The sequence below is a fragment of the Dama dama genome, chromosome 24 (genome assembly GCF_033118175.1).
Source record: "Dama dama isolate Ldn47 chromosome 24, ASM3311817v1, whole genome shotgun sequence".
In the NCBI taxonomy this organism is placed as follows: Eukaryota; Metazoa; Chordata; class Mammalia; order Artiodactyla; family Cervidae; genus Dama; species Dama dama.
In genome coordinates, this window is record NC_083704.1 from 40,452,494 (window position 1) to 40,465,906 (window position 13,413).

At 36.7% G+C, this 13,413-nt stretch overlaps 1 protein-coding gene and 1 non-coding gene across 15 annotated transcripts in view; both read left to right on the forward strand.

The window, feature by feature from the left end:
- MAGI1 (membrane associated guanylate kinase, WW and PDZ domain containing 1) overlaps nt 1-13,413 on the forward strand; it is a 630,820-nt gene that overhangs the window by 388,293 nt on the left and 229,114 nt on the right. The gene's annotated exons all lie outside the window — the stretch shown is intronic.
- On the forward strand, nt 4,638-4,744 carry LOC133046371 (U6 spliceosomal RNA). The gene has a single exon (XR_009690501.1). It is a non-coding gene; the product is annotated as a U6 spliceosomal RNA (small nuclear RNA).

Genomic DNA, 13,413 nt, shown 5'->3' on the forward strand with positions numbered 1-13,413 from the left:
AAATTTAACCAATTACACATCTCTATTTTGAGAAAATACACTCTAATATATTTAGGGATATAGGGCCGTGGTGAATGCAGCTTACTTTCACATGGCTACAAAACATTAGAAATGGTTAAAATTTTGTACTATTCTTATTCTTACAAACTTCTATAAATATGGAATTATTTCCAAATAAAAGTATTTTAAAAACAGTTCAGTTCAGTCACCCAGTTGTGTCTGACTCTTTGTGACCCCATGGACTGCAGCTCACCAGGCTTTCCTGTCCATCACCAACTCCCAGGACCTACTCAAACTCATGTCCATTGTGTCGGTGATGCCATCCAACTGTCTCATCCTTTGTCATCCCCTTCTCCTCCCACCGTTGATCTTCCCCTCCCACCGTTGATCTTCCCCAGCATCAGGGTCTTTTCCAAAAGTCAGTTCTTTGCATCAGGTGGCCAGAGTATTGGAGCTTCAGTTTCAGCATCAGTCCTTCCAATGAATATTCAGGACTGATTTCCTTTAGGATGGACTGGTTGGATCTCCTTGCAGTCTAAGGGACTCTGAAGAGTCTTCTCCAACACCACAGTTCAAAAGCATCAGTTCTTCAGTGCTCAGCTTTCTTTATGGTCCAACTCTCACATCCATACTTGGTTACTGGAAAAACCATAGCTTTGACTAGATGAACCTTTGTTAGCAAAGTAATGTCTCTGTTTTTTAATATGCTGTCTAGGTTGGTCATAGCTTTTCTTCCAAGGAGCAAGCGTCTTTTAGTTTCATGGTTGCAGTCACCATCTGCAGTGATTTTGGAGCCCCCCATTGTTTCCCCATCTATTTACCCATACCAAAATTAAAAAAATAAATAAATAAATAAAAACAACCAATGTAGTTTCTGGAAAGGGGGATTATATATTAGTGTTATATTTTTGTTTTTCCAGATTATTAATATTAATGTTTTTAACCTAACATTGAGATTTTGTTAGTACTTGGATAGATCTTATTTATTAAACTATAGTGGGACTAGCCTGAGACATTGTGCATATATTAAAACAAAAACCCAACACTTACAGAATACCAAATAGCATGTTGTAGTTATAGTTTCTCATTTAACCTTTGCAGAAAAACTGTGGGTATAAAGTAATTATTATTGTTCTCATTTACAGATGAGGAAACTGAGACTTGGTAAGGTTAATACTTTGTCTTAAAGTTGTGGAATTGAACTGGAACCGAGGCACTCAACATGGATGCTAATGTTGCCACTAGTAGCCACCACATTTTCTTAGCTCAGACTGTGTGTATAGATAACATATACACAGACTCAATATATTTAGGAAATAAGTTAGGAAAAAATTCTTTTAAATGGATCCTAAGTATCTGCTAATGGCATTCTAGATGACTATGAGTATAATAATCATCATTAGAATTATTACCATATATTGAGTGCTTGCCAGGTGCTAGATTTTATCTTATATTTGTGTAATAACTCATTTAATCCTCACAGTAGCCTTGTATGTATATGGTATTACTCTCCACATTCAGGGAAACTGAGGAACAAAGTGATTGAATACTTTGCTGAAGATGTTATGGTGAAGGTAGAACTGTTGTCTTGTTCTAAAAGTTTCCTTCTTAGCCAGTGGCTCATATTGCCTGCTATTTATCACTCTGGAGAACATTAGGAAAAACAAAAAAAGGAAAATAATCAGTAATTCAACATACTCCTTTTTTGGAGAACAGAGCAACTATTTTTTCATACTCTTTTTTTGGTGGGGGTATTAGGGCCTTGACCAGGGATTGAATCTCGACCCACAGCAGTGAACTGACAGAAAATTCCCTGTTTTTCTTTTTAAGATAATATGTCTTAGTCTTAGATTCTATGAAAGCTACCATATAATACAATTCCAGGGGGCACTATTCAGTTTATAATCTATGTGAATGGTGCCCTGGGTTGTGGGCAGTACCCTGACTGCCTGGCTTTATCTTGTGGCTGAGTTCCAGTAGTAGATACTCAGCTAGCCTGAAAGAGAACCAAATTGCCATTCATTTGGGATGCATGTGTCTCAATCATGGTAAAACGGTGCCTTATTCCTGTGAGGGTAATACCCAGCAGATACTTGAACACCAGAAGCCTAATCCAGTCCAATTATAAGATCTCTCCATCCTTAATTCTGCTGATTAAAGGTTTGAGACAGTACTGGAATTGAATCTTTTAGAGTAGAAGCTGATATTTCTTTCATTTATCCTGCCTTCAGTCATTTGCTCCATCTATTCACACAGCCATTCTCCATTTATTCCATGTATCTGTCTACTCAGCAAGCATGTGTTGAATACTACTGTGAGCAGGTCACTGGTTACCTTTCCTGCTCTAAGGGAGTTTATAGTATAGTGGGCAACCACTGTAACAAACAAGAGACTGCCGTAAGAGAGTGAAGTAAATCCCATGGTAGAGTAAGCCCAAGACTACATGAAACACAAAGACAGACACCAGGTTCAGTCTTGAGACCAGTGAATCAGTGTGACCAGGAAGTGAAATAAGTCCCAGAAGAGAAGACATAAGGAAAAGCAGTGGAATATCTTTCCTAGGAAGAATCAGGAAATACCCACTCATGTAATCATGGGCAAGTGACTAAGATCTCTAGGCTTAATTCCTCTTTAAAAAGGAGTATGTTTCTTAGGGGTATAATTCACTCAGTAAGCATCTTAATATCCCAGGCCCAGTCTCAAGATAATATAGTCTTTGTACAGTGCTCTCTCCTTAGGACCCTTCAGGAATAGACTGCTTAGTGTTTTGTATCTTCTGAAATGTTAAAAAATAACAACAAAAACCAGTGCCACAGTAAAAGATAGGACGCGGTTTTAATGCTTGCATTTTCTTAATCCTTTTAGCATACACGTAACAATGCAGTATAATAGGGCTGTTCACTAACTGCAAGATGTATAAAACATTAACTCAAGGTATATTAAAGGCAGCATAGTCTAGTAATAGACTCCAAGTCCAAATACATTTCTTTTAGTGTATCTTTGTAACTGTAGACATAACTTTATTTGATGATACCAAAAGTCTCATTTTAAGGCCCTTCGTGAATAGTAGACACGGGTTAAAGATTTTGCTCCTTTGTCTCCTTTTCAATGTCAGTAGATATAGGATGCTATGAGATGAGATAGGGGTGTCCCTGATAGCTCAGTTGGTAAGAATCTGCCTGCAATGCAGGAGACTCTGGTTTGATTCCTGGGTTGGGAAGATCTTCTGGAGAAGGGGTAGACTACCCACTCCAGTATTCTTGGGCTTCCCTTGTGGTTCAGCTGGTAAAGAATCCACCTGCAATGTGGGAAACATGGGTTTGATCCGTGGGTTGGGAAGATCTCCCAGAGAAGGGAAAGGCTACCCACTCCAGTATTCTGGCCTGGAGAATTTTATGGACCCCATAGTCCATGGGGTCACAAAGAGTAGGACACAACTGAGCAACTCTCACGAGATGAGATGACACTTTGGACTGAGACTTGGCTTTTTCAAATCAAGGTGCAGTAGCTTGCTAATGGAAAAAGCCAAAGTAGGGTAAATAAGTGATCCAAGGACTATCTAAGCAAGCAAGACAGGCCCTACTGAGCTCCAGTTGTACCAGGGCTCAGCCTTCTCATTGTATTTGTACACTTCTGTCATCAGAAGGAAAACTTTTTATTACTTGGACCACTTCTTCTGAGGTTGCCATGTTTCTAGTTGGGACTTCTCTCCTGACTTCCCTATTAGAAGTGAGACCATGCTATCTCTTAAGTGCTTTGCTTTGAAAACTGAGACAGAATTTGGTTATATTACCAATGAAGTCATTTTCAGGGTCAACAAACTTAAAAGATTTATTACTTTGGCTTTCTAGTTGTAGTTGCTGTATGTAAATAAACTTGATATTTTTCTCTTTTCTGGTCTCATAAGATCATTTTAAACAGATCCTATAGGATTGTCAGAAATTACAACTTACGTATTTTTAGTTTTCATCATCAATTGATTTGAGGGATGCACAAAAAAATGTTACCCAAATTGTACATAAAGTGTTCTCTAGATGAATAATATGACTTGAAAGTGAAACATCCTATAAAAACATCAGATAGACTGAATTTGGCCTAAGTTCTGTGCATGACTGTAAATAAGTCTGAGAATCTACATGTTTTTGCCCTAGTGAATAGAAGTTTGTGACTAATACAGGTTCTGTTGAATTTCAAGTTTGCTGCTTAATGTGGTCCTCCCATATAGCAGGATCCTTTGAAAGAATTTTGTACCTTCTGACTGTAGATGTGGATGATTTTGCAGAAGCAAACTGTTAGATACAACTGTAAAAATGTTATCTTTAGGGAACGTGGAGCAGTTGAAAAAAATAACTTGTTGATAGAATACTTGCTGTTATGTTCTGAATTCATGTTGTATACTTTAGAGGCCTGGCCTGCCATGACCTATCAGCCTTCTTTCTCCTTTCCTCTGTTCTTTCCTTTCTCCCATTGTTCTTCCCACTCTCCATTTCCCACCCCCTCTTTCTTTTCTTTCCTTCCACCACAAACTGTCTATTTCTCCCCCTTGTTCCAGACTCTGGCAGTAGAGCTGTCAATAGCCATTACTGGAGCTAAGTGTATTTAGGTTCTAACAGAGACCTTAAAAAAAAGTTAAGGTAGTGCTCGCTTCGGCAGCACATATACTAAAATTAGAACAATACAGAGAAGATTAGCATGGCCCCTGCGCAAGGATGACATGCAAATTCGTGAAGCGTTCCATATTTAAAAAAAAAAAAAGTTAAGGTAGAAAACAAATAAAACATCTATAATAAATTATATAAATCTTAAGTGCACAGCTTGCTGAATTTTTATGCACATTCACATTCATACCCCCATCCCCATATCTATGTAACCATTACCCAGATCAATATTGAGAACACTGAGCATTCCAGCAGATCCCTCATGTCTCCTCTGATGATTGTAACTTAAGTACCCTGGATTATTGTGTCTGTTCTTGAATTTCATATAAACAGAATCATACCATGTGTATTATTTTGTTCTAACTTCTTTTTCATCCACATTGTTTGCATGTAACAGTAGCAGTAGTTCAGTTTTTGGTTGTTTTTGTGCTGAGTCTTGCATTGTGTGACTATACCACCATCTTTATCCATTTTTCTGTTGATCAAAACTATCTCCCAGTTTTAGCTTACTACTGAGAACATTCTTATGTAAGTGGATGTATGTACTCATTTCCCACCTAGAATTGTTGGCATATGTGTAGGCACATGCAGGCATAAGCAGTTCGCTGTAACAGAGATTGTCACACAGTTTCCAAAGTGATTGTACCAATTTGCACTATACTTACATGCGTGAGAGTTCCAGTTGCTCCTCATCCTCACCGACATTTGCTATTGTCAGCCTTTTAGATTTTTCATCCTCGTGGTAGATGTGCCATGGTATTTCATTATCATTTGAATTTTCATTTTTCTGATATAGAATGATATTAAGCACATTTTCAAATGTTTATTGTCTACTTCGGGACCTTCTTTTGTGAAATACCATTGAAATTCTTTCCCATTTTTCTTTTTAATTGGGTAGTTTGTCTTTTTCTTGCTGATTGGTAGAAAAAGCTGGGTGTTAAATCCTGACTCTGTTGCTTATTAGCTGTGCTTGGAAAGGTTGCCTCACCTTTTTGAGCTTCATCTATAGGATGGGGCCAGTAATACCTATTTTATAGGTTGTGGTGAGAGTGACTTGAAGAATTGTATGTTAATTTCTAGTAACATATATTACTATGCCTGTGTTTCCAAGCACAGAAAAGGCATGGGTGACTTATAACTAAACTGAAAAAAATCTGTTCTGCTACCAGGTGAATAGCCTATTGAGATATTTTAAATACCTTTCTTTTTCTTTCCCAATCTTCTCTTCTCTTTTTTATACTTATATAACAAAAGGGAAGACAGTGCCCATGTGCATAATACACTATAGGCCAAAGTGACTTATCTCCTACAAAAGAAAATTAGAAGTTGTATCTGTTCTCCTAAGAATTCTGTGCTTGCAACTGGGACAAGTGAGAACCAAAAGAGAGTTTCTGAAAAGGAGAGAATAAGGTAAAATGCAGATGTAGGACCCAATTAAAGAAATCTGTCTGCCCTGGGTAGTGGTGGGAAGCATGTCTTTTATTTCCTCTTTCTTCCTTGTCAGCCAGTTTCTTGAAACTTTGCTTTCTCATTTTCAAAAAAGAAATAACAATACTTTCCTTAAAGGGTTAGTCAGGCACCATCTTGATCTCCTGTAAGCACTTTACATCTGGAGAATGCTGGGATGGGTCATGGGCATGGTGATTGTGCTGGCCATGATGGGGATAGTGGTGATGGTATTGAAGATACTGAAGGGACCACTTCTGTTAGCAGACTTGTTTACAGCCCACATGAAAGGCTGTTTCAGGGCAGACAATTACAGTTTCAGGAAGTAGGTGGGACAGCTAGAAAAGAGCCAAGAGTCCTCTGTTCTGGGAGGAATCAGCATAGGTTGCCCATTTGCACACCAGATTTGTGTGTGTTGAAGATGACCTGGGCATCCTAAACCATATTACTGTGATAGATTATTTATTCCTAAAAATATCAAAATCAGAATATCCTAATAGCATAGGAAGTTACTGAAACTCACCTTGAATACCTGTGTCAACATTGAGCAGAACCTTATTTCAAGGCGACTTCCTAGAAAATCAGTCCCCTTCAGTTTTCAGGATGCTGAGAGGCACAGGGTTGTGACTGCTGAGGAAACATAAGCTTCGGTTGTGGATGGAACTGGTTAGACTCACCACCCCTCCACTCTGTGGCTCTGTGATCTCAGATAAATTACTTCCCTGAGGTTTCCTAGTTTATAAAATTGGGACAGTAGTATCATCCCAATAGAACTGTGGTGAGAGTTATGCGACATAAGACATAAGAAGCACCAAGAGAGGTCCTAGCAAGTAATAGTTGCTCAAACTACAGAAATATATTCATGTATCTGATGAGTAGATGTGCATGCTCTATTTCCATGACAACTGTTTAGTGAGCAGAGTGGAGTGATGCAGAGGAGGACGAAAGGATCTTTGGATGTAACTACTCTGCTGCACAAGAGCACTTGCTAGACCTCATCTCTGGGTTGTGGATAAAAATGGGCTTTCTTTAAAAAAAGAAAAGAAAAAAAAAGGCTTTCTTGCAAGGTTTGGTCTCTATAATTCTTCCACTACAGTGTTTTATGTTAATTAGAGCAATTACTGTTGAGAAAAGTCTACCGTATCACTCACCCACCATCGAGGCCATGTTGAACAATTTATAATTTACTAACATAAGGCCCACTGATAGGTACTTTTAAATGCTGCATAGTATAAGCTTAATTCTTTCTCTCCTCCTCCTTAACTCTGATCTGCTGAAAGCCCTTCAGCATACTCTAAAGGTAGGATAGGCACCCTGGAAAGGACTAGTTGGCCTCCAAGGGCTAGTTTTTCTTTTACTGCCAGCTCTTGGGCTCTCCATCTCTGAGTCATTGCATATCTGCAAGAAGATAAGCACTCCCTGCAGTGGTGCATGGTCCCCAAGAAGCACAGTTGCCTTTCACAACAGACTTTCTGGAAAGTATCGAATCTGTATTTCATGCCCCCTTTACTCATTCACTGTGACAGATTTATTCAGAAGTCTTTTTGGCTGGTATATGAATGTAGTGAAATGTTCTAACATGCACATGGTGAATATACTCTTGGGAGTCCTAATTTGTATCCTGAAGGCAGCAGGAGTCAAAAGACACAAAGATGATACTGTAGGTTCAATGTAAGTTTTGCAGTTTAAAGGAGGGAGAGATGTGGTCTTGTTAATCAGGTCATTTGTAGAGAGATCTGGTCATAAAAATGTAGAGTCAATTTTGACACTATCCTGTGTGCAGTTAAAGTCTGAAGTTCCTGAAACTTTGATCTTTGATAGCACCATTGCAGGATCCTTCTATTAACTATCTTAAATTGTGTATTTTCATTGCATGAGCCATTTTCTTGTGTAACAGCTGGAGGCTTGATTTTTATTTTATTTTTTTTGCATTTTCTTGGAAAACCTGTAAAAAATCTCATTTGAGTCCCATCCAAGAATATGATCATCTTTCACACCTTGAAGAGAAGTAATGCTAGAATTATGACACTTTAATATAAATGTTCCATGTCTGTCCTATTTCCATTTCTTGTTGAAATTTACAGCCATAGGAATTCTACGTATTTCCCCTTTGCTATTTGGTTCCCCTGTTGACTAACAAAAGCCAGAAAATTGTCAGTGGAGTTGTTACTTCATAAAGGGTCTTTTCCTCACACTTCCATGGAAATTTGAGTTAAAAATCCAGCTGGAAAATACCATCTCAAGTTGATCTATATATTTTTAATGCTGGAAATCTAAGTTTATTATAAGGAAAATACCCATTTCTTTGGTTATGTAAATACTCAAAGCTAAGTGATATGTCATTTGTCTTTGACATATGAAAGTTGTTATCTTTCATCCATAAGTCATGAAAAAACATGAACAATATCACTCTTATATGTTGATCTTATATTCAGGCCCCTTGGTCACTTTTAAAAGCATCAGATATAATGAGATGCTTCTGTTTTCTTTCCTAACCAATGCTGTTTTCCTTAATAACTAAAATGTTTGCTATTTCTTATAATTTATGTCCATATCTAATTAAATATTTTCCAGACCGAACTTGGCTACAGAATCTAAACAACACAGATTAAATTATTATCATTTGAAGAATATTTTTTATTTTTATCAGCATCTCACTTGGTTAGGTAGCACCATTATTTCTTGATTCTCAGACAGTAAGAAATCAATATTTTTTTCTGTGATTGGCTGTTGTTAAACATAGATATAGATGCTAATTGTGGTACTTTTGTTTTTTTTCTGGAAAGCTGTTAATTTAAAGATGTATGTTATAATTAATGACATATTATAAGAAAATTTTGGTATTATAAAAATTACCAGGCTACTGCTTTGACGTTCTGGTCAGGCTTGCAAATCCAGCTTTCAGAGACTATTTATTTAGTTCCTTAGGGATTTTTGCCTGCAATTAGAATACATTTCCATAAGGTGGCAATAATGGTACCCTCTTATCTACCTTCCATGTTTCAGTCAATGAGACAGAAAATTTAGTCTCCAGTGAACACTTTAATTTTTTTTTTTTCATTTCAAATTCCTTTTTCTATTATGTAACCAATGCATATCAATTTTTTCATTAAAAACAAAAGCATCACAATAAATTTCAGCCTTCTCTTTGACCATCCGACCCTCTTACTGTTTTCTTTTGTTTTTTCCCAAAGACAACCACAGATCACCATTTGAAATTATCCTCTGGTATAGTTCTCTAGTCATTCATAAATATATATATGAATCCACAGAAAAATGGATAATACATAGTTGTGTGTGTGTGTGTTTTGATTACCATAAAGGGTACCACACTCTTCTTTGAAAGTCTTTAGAAGTATAATCTGCCCATAAAGCATCCTGGCCTGGGACATGTTTTTTCACTTATAAATGCTAGGAAAAGGGAACACGGAGATAATTCTTTAACTTCATTTCATTTTAGTTAAAACCATTGCTCTACTTAGGATTCCTACTGCTTCTTGAGGTAGTTTCATTAATTTATTGCCCTGGAAAATGATCTGTTCTTACTAGATTTTGAAATTAAACTGGTATAAAGCTGTACATAGTATTCTCTTATGCATGAAGATAAATCTCTTTTATGTATTTTTAATGCCACCTCTTTTGTGCTAAAGTTGATTTTTTTTTTTTTTTTTTTTTGAGTGTATGTGATTTCTCCTCCCCACTCTGCACCCACCCATGGTCATAATTGCCAAAGGCTTTTCAATTTTATTAATCCTATCATAAAACAGCTTTTTTTTCTCTTGATTTTTTTTCTTTATTGCCTCCAGTTACCTATCTATATTTCCACCTTAATTTCATTATTCCTTCTTTCTACATTTTTAGAACAACTTTATGGAAATGTAATTCACATACTATATAGTTCACCCGCTTTTCAAAAATTCAGTGTTTTTTTTTAGTATATTCACAAGGTTGTGAGGGTGTCACCACAATCAAATTTTAGAGTGTTTTAATCTTCCCCATAAGGAATCCTTGACTAATTAACAGTTATGCCCCATTTCCTCCCAAATCCCAAAGCTTTAGGTAACTATAATACTAGTCTATTTTTCATCTATAAATTTGCCTGTTCTTGGACATTTCATATCAATGAAATCATACATTATGCAGCATTTTGTGTCTAGTTTCTTTAACTTAGCATAATGTTTTCAAGGGTCATCCAAGTTGCAGCATCTATCAGTACTCAATTCCTTTTTATTGCTGAGTAATATCCTATTGTATGGATACACCACATTTATAAATTCATTTGTTAGTTGATGAACGTTTGGTTTATTTCCTCTTTGGGTTATGATGAATAATGCTGCTAGCAACATTCAATTAAAAGTTTTGTGTAGAAGTATTTTTAATTTCTCTTGGCTATAGATCTAGGAATAGAGTTGCTGAGTCTTCAATGATAGCCACCCAAGTGAGTTTGAAGTGGTATCTCATCTTGGTTTTGATTGACATTTCCCTAATGACTAATGATGTTGTACTTCTAATATGCTTATTGGTCACTGTGTCTTGTCTTTGGAGAAATATCTAAGTACTTTCTCATTTTTTAATTGGGTTATTTGTCTTTATTGTTAAGTTGGAGGGATTCTTTGTACAGTCTAGATGCAAGTCCCTTATCAGGTATATGGTTCACAACTATTCTCTTCCATTTTGTGGATTGCCGTTTTAAAAAAAAAAGTTGGACTACAGTTGATTTACAATGTTGTGTTAGTTTCAGATATGCAGCAGAGTGAATCTGTTATACATGTACATATATCCTCAGTAGATTATCATTTCACATAATTGGTAATATTGTTCTCAGCACAAAACTTAAGATTTTGGTGTAGTATAACATACCTATTTTTTTCTTTTGTGACTTGTGCTTTTGTTGTCATTATCTATCCCAAATTTACTCCTGTGTTTTCTTCTAAGAGCAGTATGGTTTTAGGTCTTACACTTAGGCCTATGATTCATTTTGAGTTACTTTTCATGTACAGTATGAGGTAGGTTTCCAACTTGATTCATTTGTATGTGGATATTCAGTTGTCTCAACTCAGATTTTCTTTTGCTTCTTTTAAAAATTCATTTCATTTTTATTTTATGGCTTCATGAGTATAAAGCATAAGACATTAATTTTCTGTCTCTCTTGTTCTCTAATAAATGCATTTAAAGCTATAATTTCCTTCTGTTTAGGAATCTAGGTACATCCCGCAGATTTTATTGTTATTATTGATAATTTTTCTTCCTTTTCTATTAAATTTTTTCTGTTTTTATTGCATTTTACTCCATGAAGGTAGCCTGTATTATTAATATGTCACATGAAAAAATCAATATAATTTTATCCAAAGTACGTTTCTATTAAAAAATAACTATAAAGTTTTTTTTTCAACTCTATACATGTACTACTTATTACATGCAACAATGCTGTGTACTTGGTATGTGCTAATACATATTTATGGGAAGACACATGTAGAGCAAGTTTTTTGAGGAAATCCATACCTAAATGTTAGAAGTGATTGATGTCACAGTAATAACTAACACTTACTAAGTACTTTTCTCTGCCCCAGCCACTCATATAAGTGCCTTGCCCAGTATATACTCAGACTTTGTAACAATCCTATGAGGCAGGAACGCTTTATTCCCACTTTATGGGTGAGAAAGTGAAGGTGTAGCAAGGTGGTGTCTCTTACCCAATGATTCATACCCAGAGAGAGCCAGAAGCGGGTTTTCAACCCAGCTAGTCTAGCCCCAAATGCCACTCTGATAACTACTACATTCTGTCACCTCCTTAGTGGTCACTTTTCCAAATTTATCGGTCTGATTTATAATTATTTCTGTAATTGCTTTGAACACAGTCAGTGGAGGAAATTCTTGGCCCTTTTCTTTCCGTTGTTAGTTAATATTGTCATAAAGGCATAGCTACATTTTGCTACCACTCTGAACTGTGCTCTGGAGACACTGCAAGCTCACCCTTAAGTTTCGGAAGTTAGACATCCAGGAAGGAAGGCTAGTTCAGGACCTACTGATTTTCATTTGTGTGTGTGTGTGTGTGACAAAAAGAAACTCAGAAAAAATGCAATGAAGCATCTCTCCTGGCTTATGCTGGAGACCACACAAGCTCAGAGAGCCAGTTTTTGAGATCAAGTGTGTACTCTGATAAAAAGCCAAGTAGATTTTCATGGAATCTTTTCCTTGTGCTTCATTAGACGTAGAGAAACCTGGTTTTTGGAGCTCTGATTGAAAATAATTTGTTATTGTTAGGGACATTTCCAAACCAAATGAGGGCTATTTTTCTCCCCCTATTGAAGATTGGAAAGCTACATCCTTGAATACTTATTGAATAAAAGTTCCCTTCTTTCTTTCATAAGGAGAATGGCTTTTGTATTTTTGTTCCCATCAGTGCAGTCTCTAAGCAGATTCCTTGCAAAAGAGCAATTTAATTTGTACTGCACAATCATTTTCTTGTGGAAAACTAATAACACACAAATTCCATTTTTCAGCATTGGGTTGTAGCTAAAGGCTTTTAAAAGTTTTATATATAATCTGCTTCCCTTTTTCTTTCTTCTTTTTTGATGATGATCAAGAGGGGAAATGATGTAAATGTTCACATGTATTATGTACATGGTTGATAAAGAAACCATCCCCTTAAGTTTTTATTGTTTCTTGCAAACCAAAAATGTAATCTAATACTTCTCATTCACCTCTCAAGGCCTTTCCATCTTCCTCAAAGTAGGTGTGAGACAAGAATGAAGCAGATGAAACTGCTTTTTCTTCCAGGGTATCTGTTTCTGACCAGGTGACATCCAGGGTGCTGGTGTGTGCCTTTTGCTAAGCACAGGGAGCTGTCCCAGTTCGTAGGTGTCCACAGAGGTAGAGGATGGAGGTTTTCACTTTGTGAGGACTCTTTACATAGAGATAAAGTCATAGTAATAATCATAGTTGACATTTAGTGAGCACCATTTTTTTGTGTGGTGAACTGTGCCAGGCACTTGGTATATATTATCCAACAAGTAGATAGTTTTAGTACCTTTTACATGTGGAGAAAAACAGGTGCAGACCTAACAAGTCAGTTACCCTCTGCCGCACAGCGGAAAGGTAGAGAGAATAGGGAGAACCCAGTGAGTGTGACTCCAGAGTTGAGGGTTTTGACCATCATGAGTGACCGGAAGGACCAGGAGCTTTAGCAGTGCCGTCTGTCCACATCCCGGTTTCTCAGGGAACAGATAGCAAGATGGATGTGCACACAGAGACTGTTTACTGGGTAGCGAATATCAAAGGAACACATTTTGTTTTCTCATCCGGTGTG